A 13,277-nucleotide genomic window follows, 5' to 3' on the forward strand; every position below is an offset into this window, starting at 1 on the left:
AGGGTAGGCAACACAGGAGTGTAGTCAGGAACATAGCAGGAGGCCAATAGGCAGGTGGCAAAGGAGCAAGGTCAGGTCATGGAACAATGAGGTCAGGAAACGGCAAGGCAACTCACTGGAACGCTTTCTCTCAGGCACTAGGGCAACAAAGATCGGGCAGGGGTATGTGGGAGGTGCAAAAACGTATAACAGTGTGACAGGTGTAACACATAATTACGGTCGCACTAGCCCTTTAAATCTCAGAGCTCCGGCGCGTGCGCGCCCTAGGAGGCGGGAGCACGCGTGCCGGAGCTGAAAGGAAGCAGCAGAGGACAGAGGTGAGTGACGGGCTGGGTTTCACATGCGGGCGCGTAGGGGACAATGCGCTCACAGACAGTGTGAGTGGCCGGAGCGCAAGTTGTCACACAACTTGTGCACGATCCCAAGTAAACCGCTCCCTTTGTGTTGCAATTTATGAAGTTTTTGTATGTGTATTTTTTCCCCATTGTATACAAAGAAAATTAACATGTTTTTACCATAAAGGTACATGTGATGCATCGGGAGCCCGCCCGCTTGTAATTGCCTTTGCATGCAAGCCAATACGATGCTGTAGGTTGTAGAGAATTAAATTCATTAGGAGAGAGGAGATTGCCCAGAGAGGGGGCTTTTGTTTTTTTAGAAGCAAAAATGATACCATTATCCACTATCTGTTTTAGAATTGGAACATAGTGTTGGATGATATGCTTTATATATGTGTGTTTTATTATTAGTGGGCACGTTCCGACGTGAAATAAAATCCTAGCGATTTAAAGATTGAGAAGTCGATCAGTTAAAGGGGTATTCCAGGCCAAAACTTTTTTTATATATATCAACTGGCTCCGGAAAGTTAAACAGATTTGTAAATTACTTCTATTAAAAAATCTTAATCCTTCCAATAGTTATTAGTTTCTGAAGTTGAGTTGTTGTTTTCTGTCTAACTGCTTTCTGATGACTCACGTCCCGGGAGCTGTGCAGTTCCTATGGGGATATTCTCCCATCATGCACAGCTCCCGGGACGTGACATCATCATTGAGCAGTTAGACAGAAAACTTCAGAAGCTAATAACTATTGGAAGGATTAAGATTTTATAATAGAAGTAATTTACAAATCTGTTTAACTTTCCGGAGCCAGTTGATATATATAAAAAAAAGTTTTTGCCTGGAATACCCCTTTAATATGTTGGCTTCAAGATTATAAGTATTCACATCGGAACAATTCTTCCTAAGTCTGTGAAATTTCCCATATGGAACGTTATTCGTAACGTGTCTGGGATTACATGATTTTTTTTAACAATAAAGTATTACCAGCAATTGGTTTTCTATGGGGCTTAAAGGGGTACTGTTCCGAATGCTGGAGCTGGGCTCCGGGAGCTCGTGACATCATAGCCCCCTCATGACGACACGCCCCGCCCCTTCAATGCAAGTCTATGGGAGGGGGCGTGACGGCGTCACGCCCCCTCCCATAGACTTGCATTGAGGGGGCGGGGTGACATCATGAGGGGGCAGGGCTATGACATCACAAGCTCCCGTTCCCCGGCTACAGTGTTCGGAACAGGTTGTTCCAAATGCTGAGCAGCGGAGTACCCGTTTAACTACTACCTTGTTTCATCAAGGAACGGAATCTCATTAGGACCATAACAAGAGGAGAAGCCCAAATTGATACCGTTGCAATTCAAGTATGAAATAAAGGCATCAAATCCATGTTTATCACCTTTGTATATATTTGCAAACGAGGGGGAATATTTCGCCCCCATCGAGGCCCCCCCCCCCCCTCGTTTACAAATAGAACTGTCCGTCAAACACAAAAAATTTACCCCTTATGAACTTTGGGCAATGTGTGAAAGATTGGGGTGACTGGGTGAGGCACATACAGTTGTTCTGCTGTCTTTAATGCCCCCAATGCATAATTAATTTAATGCATTTATTTATGTATTAATTAATATTAAATTATTATTATTAATGTATTATTATTATTTAATTTATTAATTGATTTAATGCCCCCATTGCATTAATTTATTTAATGTATTTATTTATTATTCATTAATGTTAATTAATAATTATCATTATTAATTATTATTAATGTGTTAATTAATTTATTTAATTTATTAATTGATTTAATTCCCCCATTACATTAATTTATTTAATGTATTTATTTATTATTAATTAATATTAATGAATTAATAATTATCATTATTAATTATTATTAATGTATTAATTAATTTATTTAATTAACTAATTGATTTAATGCTCCCATTGCATACATTTTGTAATTTATTAATTATTATTATTATTTATTGATTATTTAATTTATTTAATTTATTAATTGATCATTTCATTTAATAAACTTTTAATTATTTTTTGTACGGCAGTGGTAGCATTAGAAGACAGTTTCCTGTATGTGGTCGCATCGTTCAACAATTCTTCGTTCACTTTCTTATATAGTCCAGCATGGAGTAGAACTACTGAGCCGCCCTTTGTCTGCGCTGCGCACCGCGAGATCGTGGTTGTAGCGCAGCGCAGACAGGGTGGAAACTTTAATTTTGTTGCACAATTGCATGATACTATTCTTTCCCCATAATAGTTCCAACTGGTTTCTGCTACCCTGATGACGTCACTCAATATAGAGTGATAGAAACGTGTTGGCAGTATTGGAAAATAGTAGCGTTATTGAAGTTTATTAGTATATTGCATCTTATTCTTATGGCATTATATACTACCAGTATGTCTGAGTGTTCTGTGGTCATGGACATTGTAGTAAAATCCTGAGCTTACAGTCACAAGTGACGTAGATGCTCAGGTGTTGGCAACACAGAAAATGTGTTCAACAGTGACGTCTATTTTTGTGCAGATCCGCTCCTAGTTTTAGGACACGATTGTTTTCTTTTGGGATCTCACTTTATATCATGGTGGGATTTTATTGTCCAAGAAAACTTTTGATATATTATAGATTAATGTATGCAGAATAACTTTAAAATAGCATGTTATTAAAAAATATGCTTCTTTCTATTTAATTTTCCACTTTGAAGAAATGACCACTAGGGGTCTCCCTACCAGTCCTGGCAGCAAGCATTTCAGACTCATGCTGGAGTCCTAAACACTACGAGGTGCCAGTCTGCTTTGTTCACAAAGGAGAACACTCAGAGCTGCCAGCCTGCTTTGTTCACAGCCTGTTTGGCTGTGAACAAAGCAGGCTGGCAGCTCTGAGTGTTTAGGACTCCAGCATGAGTGAGAAATGCTTGCTGACAGGACTGATCGGGAAAAATACAATAGAAAGAAGCATATTTTTCATTAACCTGCTATTGAAAAGTTATTCAACATTCATTAATCTAAAATATATCAAAAGTTTATTTGATGAGAGGTCCCCTTTAATTCACGAAACCAATATATTGTTATATGTTGAATATTGTCCCTTAAAAGGGGGGCTATCTGTGAGTCCAAAACAAGTATCACAGCCATCTTTGTCTCCAGGATTAGCTATATAACTGTATAACACAAATGTATATATTATTTCGAGAGAGAAAAAATGGAATACACAACATAGAGGAGAAAAGATGGACAATTTTATGACCCTCAAACAATGGATTCCCCCTCCTTCCCTTCCCCCAATCTACAAGTGCCCATTTCAGGAAGATGAAGAATAAACAGGGTGTTGCTTAAATTTTAGGCCTTCATCCACCCTCAATTATGCTGAAATGAAGACATCCGGAGCGGTGCCATGTCGTGTTTACAGGACCTCCTAATCTCCTTCAGATGTCGGAGAAGACTCGAAACATGGAGCTCGTGCTGGGGTCAGGGGACACCTATAATCTCTTAACTCCGTCTATTAATCCGCCCTCATTACGGCTGAGGAATCTTCCGTACTTCCTGCAATCGGAGAACATTTCGGAGTCGCCTAATCGGCCAATGGAGATGAGAGGATCGGCGTGTGATGTCTGCCGCAAGGTCATTAAGGGCCATTAGTATTTGTATACACGAGGCCTTCAGGGGCCCCTGTGTGTGTGCAAAACAGGCGCCGCTTATCTAAACAGGTACTTTACAGATGGATCTCTTTAATGGAGCCTCATGGAGGAGACAACTAGACGATACGGCTTGTCGACCATTTTCCAGTGGTTTCACACATGTTGTATAACTACAACTCCCAACATATCTTGACCGCCCCATTGGATGTTGTATGGTGTTCTATAATTTACAGTATAATTATCTTAAGGGGGTATTCCGGGCATAAACATTTTATCTCCTATCCAAAGGATGGGGCATAAGATGTCTGATCGCGGGGGGGTGGGGGGGAGGAGGGAGGGAGGGCACTGCTGAGACCCCCCGCGATCTCCCTGCAGCACAGGTGCTGAACCTCCCATTTTGGAAACCTCTGGGGATGTGATGTCACGCCCCCTCCATTCATGTCTATGGGAGGGGGCGTGACGGCCGTCACGCCCCCTCCCATAGACATGAATGGAGGGGGCATGGCGTGACATCACTTCCCCAGTCCCGGAAATCCGGAGGTTTCCGAAGCTGAAGATTTAGCACCAGCATAGAATACGGGTGCTGCAAGGAGATCGCGGGGGGTCTCAGCAGCGGGCCCCCCTGTGATCAGACATCTTATCCCCTATCCTTTGGATAGGGGATAAAATGTTTTTGCCCAGAATACCCCTTTAATACAGCACTTGGTTGCCTTGGAAATTCCAATTACCCAGCATTCACCATGAAGAGTCTTACATAACATTAGTCAGAGAAGGGGCTGCCTCACCTGTGGTCAGGTTGTGTGTGGTATTGCAGCTTAGCCCTATTGACTTTAGTGAAGGCTTCAATACCAGACACATTCTATAGACAGGTGTGGCAGTATGTTTTTCTAATTTTAGTCATTGTTCCCCAAACAGGGTGCCTTCAGGTGTTGCAAAACTACAACTCCCTGCATGCCTAGACAGCCAAATGCCAAACTCCAGACCAAACCCACTAAATAAACTTAGATCCCCTATATGAATATTTCTGACCCTAGACCCCAGACCCCAAAAATTATGAACCCACTAAATATATTTAGAACTTCTATATTAATATCTTGCACCAGACCAGACTCCTTAATACTTTTCAAAAATCAGATGACATCATCAGACCCCAAAACATGCCCTAAAATTATATTCAGACCCAAGACCAATACACCAAAGTGCTGTCAGATCCAAAAAATATTTTCAGACCTCTTCCCGGAAAACCTAAATATGTTCAGATCCCCTATATTATTTTCAGACCCCAGTAAACAGAGTCAGCTCTCCTATATGAATTTCGGACCCCAGACCAGAACAAAGATTAAAGGGGTTATCCAGGAAAAAACTTTTTTTTAAATATCACCTGGCTCCAGAAAGTTAAACAGATTTGTAAATTACTTCTATTAAAAAATCTTAATCCTTTCAGTACTTATGAGCTTCTGAAGTTAAGGTTGTTCTTTTCTGTCTAAGTTCTCTCTGATGACACGTGTCTCAGTAAACGCCCAGTTTAGAAGCAAATCCCCATAGCAAACCTCTTCTAAACTGGGCAGTTCCCGAGACAGGTGTCATCAGAGAGCACTTAGACAGAAAAGAACAACCTTAACTTCAGAAGCTCATAAGTACTGAAAGGATTAAGATTTTTTTAATAGAAGTAATTTACAAATCTGTTTAACTTTCTGGAGCCAGTTGATATATGAAAAAAAAGTTTTTTCCTGGAATAGCCCTTTAATTACATTTCTTACCCCAGACACCAGACCCCAACATTATCAACCCCCTAAATATATTAGGATCTTCTATATTAATATCTTGCACCAGACCAGACTTCAAAAATATTTCTAGACCTTAGACCCTTAAATATATTCAGATTTTCAGACCCCAGATCCTTTAAATATATTGATTTCATATGTTTACATCAGATCCAAGATCAGATCCCTACATTTATTTCATGCCTCAGTAAGACCATCAGACCCCAGACCAGACACCAAAATAGTTTTCAGACTCCCAAAATTATTTTTAGACCATAGACTAGAACATGTAAATATATTCCTGAACCATAGATCAGACCATCTAAATATATAAAAAAAAAAAAAAGGCCCTATAATAATTTCAGACTCCAGACCACATCCCAACATTATTTTTGGGGACCCTTTAAATATATTCAAATCTCATATGTTAACATCAGACCCAAGATCAGACACCTTCAGGCCTTAATTGAGACCTTCAGACCCCAGACCAGACACCAAAATAGTTTCCAGACTCTGTAAATATATTCAGATCCTTTATATTGATATCAGCCCCTCGAACAGACCATTAAATTAATTTCAGGTCATAGACAAGAAGACACAGACCCTCAAAATATATCCAGATCCTGTATTTTAGCATCAGCCGACAGATCAGACATCTAAATATATTATCTACTGTAGTCTAAAGGACTTTAATAAACTTCAGAGTGTGGCCACCTTTTTCCACAGACATTTTATGGTATCCTGTCTACTGCTAGTCCTGTAGGGTTGGAGCTTGTAAATTAGGGATTCAAAGATCCGCCCCCGCGGATCTGGCATTAGGCAGAACAATAGTAGCTTTCTCAGTGTGACTCCCTAAAATTAAACTGATACAGTCCTACTGTGTTCCCCATAACATTAGTTTTCAGACTCTTAAAATATATTTAGATCCTTCATATTAATATCAGACTCCAGAACAGACCGTTAAATGAATTTCAGACAATAGATAAGACGCAGACCCTAAAAATACATTCAGATCTATTATTTTAGCATCAGCTCCCAGATCAGACATCTAAATATATTATCTACTATATTTAGATAGCATGGCCACTCTTTTCACAAACATTTATGGTATCCTGTCTAGTGCTAGTCCTGTATGGGTGGAGCATGGCACAGGGATCCAAAGATCCGCCCCTGCAGATCTGGCACTAGGCAGACCAGTAACAGCTTTGCAAGTGTGACTCCTTTAAATTGCCTAAAATTAAACAGACAGTCCCACTGTGTTCCCCATTACATTAGTTTTCAGACTCCCTAACAGGGATGTAGCTATAGAGGTAGCAGAGGTAGCAGTCACATTGGGGACCTGGTGTCTAAGGGGGCCCCAAAGCACATTTGCCCTATAAGAGAGCAGTACGGCCCTGTTGCAGATTTTGCATCGGGGCCCCGGAGCTACAAGCTACGCCTCTGTTTCCTAAATACATTTAGATCCTTTATGTTTTCATCAGACCCCAGATCAGACCATTAAATTAATTTCAGACCAAAGACAAGAAGACGCAGACCTTCAAAATATATTCAGATTGAATATATTATCATCAGCCCCCAGATTAGACATCGAAATATATTATATATATATATATATATATGATTTTTTAGTCTATAGGATTTTAATAAGTTCAAAGTGTGACCACCCTTTTCCACTGACATTTATGGTATCCTGTCTAGTGCTAGCCCTGTGGGGGTGGAGCATGTAATTCAGTGACTAAAAGATCCGCCCCCGCGGATCTGGCACTAGGTAGAACAGTAATAGCTTTGCCAGTGTGACTCCTTTAAGTTTCCTAAAACGAAACGGATACAGTCTCACTGTGTTCCCCATAACATTTCCCCCATAACAAGGCCAGTAATGCTAGATACTCAATGCAACAATACTTACGAGTCCATGCCCTTGCACCGCAAGCCATTCTTTGCTCCTCCTCACAGGTCCTCTTCTCTATGACACGAAGGCTACATGAGCAGCCAACAAATGTATCCTCTAGGACCTGCACCCATATCTACAACCCAAGCAGGGCAGATGGGACAAGTTACCATGTTATGATTTGGGGGTCTTTTGACCGCCATGTCTATCTGAGCTATATGTGTCTCAATGGTTGGCGGACGCACCAAATGACGTCTTGAGTCGTTGATCCCCGAGGCCATTTTTGGACTCATTTCGATATAGAAGATTATCAGCCATTGGTGATGAAGGAGATAGGGACAGAATCATGGCCTCCTGCAAAAACAACCAACCAGCAGATGTCTCCAGCATAAACCGCTGCCATGGAATATTTCATAATACTTCATTAGGACTTAATGCCGAGTAAACAATTCATGTTGTTCTTGGATCCAGATATCAGGAGGTTGTTCCAAATTGAAAATTAACCCCCTCCCAGTTTGTTCCGTGAAGCCTCGGAGGTGAAAATGCAAGCGGGTTCAAAGTAAAGGAGAACATCTGGCTTCACAAGAGATATGGATCAGGATGGAGGGTACTATATGAGGGATGACTATCACAGGCACCATCCATAGCAATCAGGGCATGTTCAACAGCCATAAAAGTCCCCATGTCCGTGCCTAGAACAGCGTTTCCCAATCAGTGGTGCCTCCAGCTGTTGCAAAACTACAACTCCCAGCATGCCCGGACAGCCTTTGGCTGTCCGAGCATGCTGGGAGTTGTAGTTTTTCAACGGCTGGAGGCACCACTGGTTGGGAAACACAGGCCTGGATATAGTGCCAATGGACTAGGGCTAAATATAGTGCCAATAGACTAGGACTAGATATAGTGCCAATAGACTAGGACTAGATATAGTTACAATAGACAAGGACCAGATATAGTTACAATAGACTAGGACAAGATATAGTGCCAATAGACTAGGACTAGATATAGTGCCAAAAAACAAGGACCAGATATAGTGCCAATAGACTAGGACTAGATATAGTGCCAATAGACTAGGACTAGATATAGTGCCAATAGACTAGGACAAGATATAGTTCCAATAGACAAGGGACAGATAATTTTACAATAGACCAGGACCAGATATAGTGTCAATAGACTAGGACTAGATATAGTGCCAATAGACTAGGACTAGATATAGTGCCAATAGACTAGGACCAGATATAGTGCCAATAGACTACGACTAGATATAGTGCCAATAGACTAGGACCATATATAGTGCCAATAGACTAGGACAAGATATAGTGCCAATAGACTAGGACCAGATATAGTGCCAATAGACTAGGACCAGATATAGTGCCAATAGACTAGGACCAGATATAGTGCCAATACAATAGGACCAGATATGCTAAGGCATGCTACGGCTTGTAGTTGTGGAACAGCTGGAGGTTCATAGTTTGAAGACCACTGACATAGGTGATACATTTGCCTCCAGGATATTCTTGCTTGTTCTTAGCATTTAGAAATAACGTCAGGGAGATGGAGATAATTTTCCCTACATCCCTTCCATTGTTGCTTGAAAGATGTCTGAGGGGTGGGGCTTGTGCAACAGGGTGGAGCTTATCATTACTGGTCTCCTATTTCAGATAGAGCAGTGGAGGGGGGGCAGCTCCTGCTGCAGCCAGTTGCCTTTCAGTCAGACACAAGACTGTAAAGAGGAATAAGGACGAGGTCCAATCTCCCGGGACGTTTCTCTTGCTATTTCTGATTGTTATAAATAGAGAAGATAAATGGGAAGTGATGTTGGATACTTTACATTTTTGTGATGATCCCTGACACTTTCTGGCACTTTATGAGTAAATCTTTATCTGATAAGTCATGACTTTGTACTGGATTTGCGGCGCCATTTTTTTTTTATTATGACCAGGATGTCATTGACCGCAGAACAACAGAACCCGGGTCACTGCAGCAGAATTATATGAATATTATTATTTCTCTTGGCGATAGTTACATTGGCTTGTATACAACAAAAACTATTATTTGTACACGCGGGGCACTTTCTATGGTATTAATAGATTTTATTTTTTAAAGGGAAAAGGGGTCAAAGTGGGTCATAAATAAAGTATTCACCTGCTCCATCCCCCGCCACTGCTATGTTAGTGCTCACCAGGTCCCCTCTTACGACCATGTCCTGGGGCCATCATGACACAAGGGACAGGGCTGGAAATGTCCACTCTTGGGCGGGTCATCACTGGTGGTGCCATCCCACTGGTCAAATCCATTAATGTCCCTCCGGGAACAAAATGTGTTAACCCTGACATGTACGTAGGGGTGAGCCTGAGGCTGCTGTTATGGTCGCTCTGTTAAAATCTTGGGTCATATGTTTGTACTTTTTTGTTGTTTTGTTTAGCTTTTGTTTAGCTCAGCTTGCAAGTACATAGCTTGGGTTTTTTTTCTCCCCTCTTTCCTACACAGAACACATGCTAAGCTCCGCCCCCTACTTCTTGCGTTCTGTCCTGGTCTGCCTGTTACTAGAGACAGATTTTCCCTAGCAACAGGCAGTGTACAGAGAAGTGAGACGCCTAGATATAATTTTCTGGTGTAAATGAAGGGAGGGAAGTGGTTTGAAGTGTTCACTTAAATATATTTACTATTTTTATAACATAAATATATTTCACAATAATTGATGATCTTGTAAGTAAATTATATGGATTTTGTCCTATCATTATAAATCATTTGTTATTCAATGGTGTAAGTTTAAAATTCCAAAAGCATAAAAATAAAGGCAATAGAACATTGAAGAAAAAAAAGAAACAAAAAAAAAAAGAAATGAAGAAAAAGGTTTGATCAATAAGGTCCCAATTGTCTTGGCCACTAAGGGGTTAATGGATAAAAAAAAATTTTGTTTTGTTTTTTTTAATTCTTGAGCACTTTACAATCTTTGTAAATTTTTGCCAGATGAAGGAACATCCCCAGCTGTTATAGAAGCAGATGGAGCCCTAAGGGCGTCTACAACCTGTGGACCCTCCATAAGATGAGAGCGGCCAGCACGTCACCGCTCCCACCCTGAGATCAGAGGCCGGACCACCAGACAATGACTTATTCATGGGCTGCTATATTGAATCAAGAAATGTTGCCGCAACACATGACACATTCTATATGTCCAACGTATGCGACTGATCAGAAGAAAACAGCTCCACATTCTGCTTTGATTACTGGGGGCAAATAACGTGAACCCTCAGTGTATGGGATCTGTGGTCAATTTTGAGGAATTATTATTATAGGGAAACAAGACGGGATCAAGCGTCTGAAGTATTCTGAAAAATATTGCATTACAACCACTGACAGGTGTAATACACGTTATCTGGTGACAATGGCACCTGTTGAGGATGGGGGGGGGGGGGGGAATTATTAGGACAAGTGACCGGTAAATTCTTGAAGTTGATGGGCTGAATTGTGATTCATAGATGATTCCAGAATGGCCGGTCCTGTGGGGTGTCCCCAGTATTTAGATGTTAGTATCGTTCAAAAGTCCACTTACCCGCCCACTCAACCAATCACAGCAGAGACAGGACACCATTACAGCCAGTGACTGGGAAAGCGAGCAGGTCCTACTCCTGCCCCTGGAGAAAAACTGTTCCAGGTTAAACCCCCCCCCAAAGGACGAGGGGGCACTCCCTCCGTCTGGAGAAGAAAAGGTTTAGTCTAAAGGGGCGACACGCCTTCTTTACCATAAGGACTGTGAACTTATTGAACAGTCTACCTCAGGAACTGGTCACAGCAGGAACAATTAACAGCTTTAAAACAGGGTTAGATACATTCCTGGAACAAAATAACATTAAAGCTTATGCAGAATTATAAAACTACATCCCTTCCCCTTATCCCCTTACACCCTTCCCTTCAATTCCCTGGTTGGACTTGATTGACGTATGTCTTTTTTCAACCATACTAACTATGTACTCCAACACTTTGTCTTAGAAGACAATAGAAGAGACAAGCAACAGGGGACTGAAAGGAACTGCAATGGGAACTATGGGGGACCAGGGTAGGGATCACTTTTTTTTTCTTTTTTTTTATAATGGAAAATATCTTTAATACAGAGTTAGTGTGTGGTATGTAGGGTTGATTAGTGGAGGAGTAGAGTGTAGAAAGAGAGAAACCGTAGGACATATAAGACCTCCAGTGAAGTCCGTCAGAACCCAGAAATTCCAGTCCGATTAATGGGGGTTCTTCATTTTCTCAAGTATATTTTTTAGTGATTGCCAGTGGTCGAGAGGGGCACATTTGTCTTGAAGTCAGCAAGGAGAAGTTGAACATTGCACCTACAGCATTCCCTAATGTTAGGGCTTCGGGTCGTCCTGGTCATCTGGGTAGCTGAAGTGGATGCAATTATTTGCCTGCCCCCTACTGTTGTGCATTACAGAGCATCTGTGGAAGATCAAGACCTAGAAGTATCCACCAAGAGTCAACCAGCGAGCATCAGAAACCCCTCTAAGGCTGCATTCACATCTAATTTTGTACATACGGGTGCCGGATCCGGCTGGGGGAGGGGCAAACCGGGCGCTCCCGTACCCCAGCCGGATCAGCCCGTGACTCCAATCACTTTAATGAGCCGACCGGAGTCAAACGGTGACTCCGGTTGGCTCAGTTTTGACCCATATTCGGTTTTGGACTGGACCTAAAACCGTAGTATACTACGGTTTTAGGTCCGGTCAGGAAACCGCACACGGGTCAAAACTGAGCTGACCGGAGTCACCGTTTGACTCCGGTCGGCTCATTAAAGTGAATGGAGTCACGGGCTGATCCGGCTGGGGTACGGGAGCGCCCGGTTTGCCCCTCCCCCAGCCGGATCCGGCGCCCGGATGTACAAAACGAGATGTGAATGCAGCCTAAGAGAAGAGAAACTTGGGAGTGTGAGTACATCAGTTTATCTAGAGACTGAGCATGAGAGGTCCGGGGCCCTAAGTATAACACAGCAGCCTAAAGTTAGGGTGTTCCCTACGTAAAGAAGGACACACTGGGATATTCCATGTCCGACTGTTATTCTTCCTCCAGCACTACCTACACAACACTAAACTTCACAGGGGACCCACTCCAATTCCCTAGCTATAAGAAAAAACCTCTGGGGACCCATCAATCTATGACCGTGACAAGGCTGTGGCACCGCATGTCCCCTATAGCGGCAGTGGAGTTCTTCTTGGCCGGCCTTCTCATGGAGTTAGGAGGCAGTCCTGAGATAAATGGGCATGGCTTATGATTTCCAGTGATTTAGGTTTCCCATGTTGACAGGTACAATACTGGTTGTCCCCAACTTCCCCCAAACAGCTAGACCTAACAAAACAGTAGGATGAAATTTTTGGTTGCTCATCTCGATAGCCTGCACTATGCCGGGGACTCGTAATGCGAGGACTCACACAGCCCCATATGTTTCCATTACACAAGCGCAATATTCTCATCGTACAGTGAACGAGACCTCAGCTCTAAATATTTACAAAGCAAAAAGGGCTCGGCTTTCCTATATAAATACGTGTAATCAGGAGATGTATGGCCCCGGTGTCAGCAAAGGGCGCCATGGTTTCCGTCTTTACTTTGGCTTTCTATACCATCATAGGGTCAGGTTAGGGCTGTTCTGCTCACA

The sequence above is a fragment of the Hyla sarda genome, chromosome 2, assembly GCF_029499605.1.
Source record: "Hyla sarda isolate aHylSar1 chromosome 2, aHylSar1.hap1, whole genome shotgun sequence".
NCBI lineage: Eukaryota > Metazoa > Chordata > Amphibia > Anura > Hylidae > Hyla > Hyla sarda.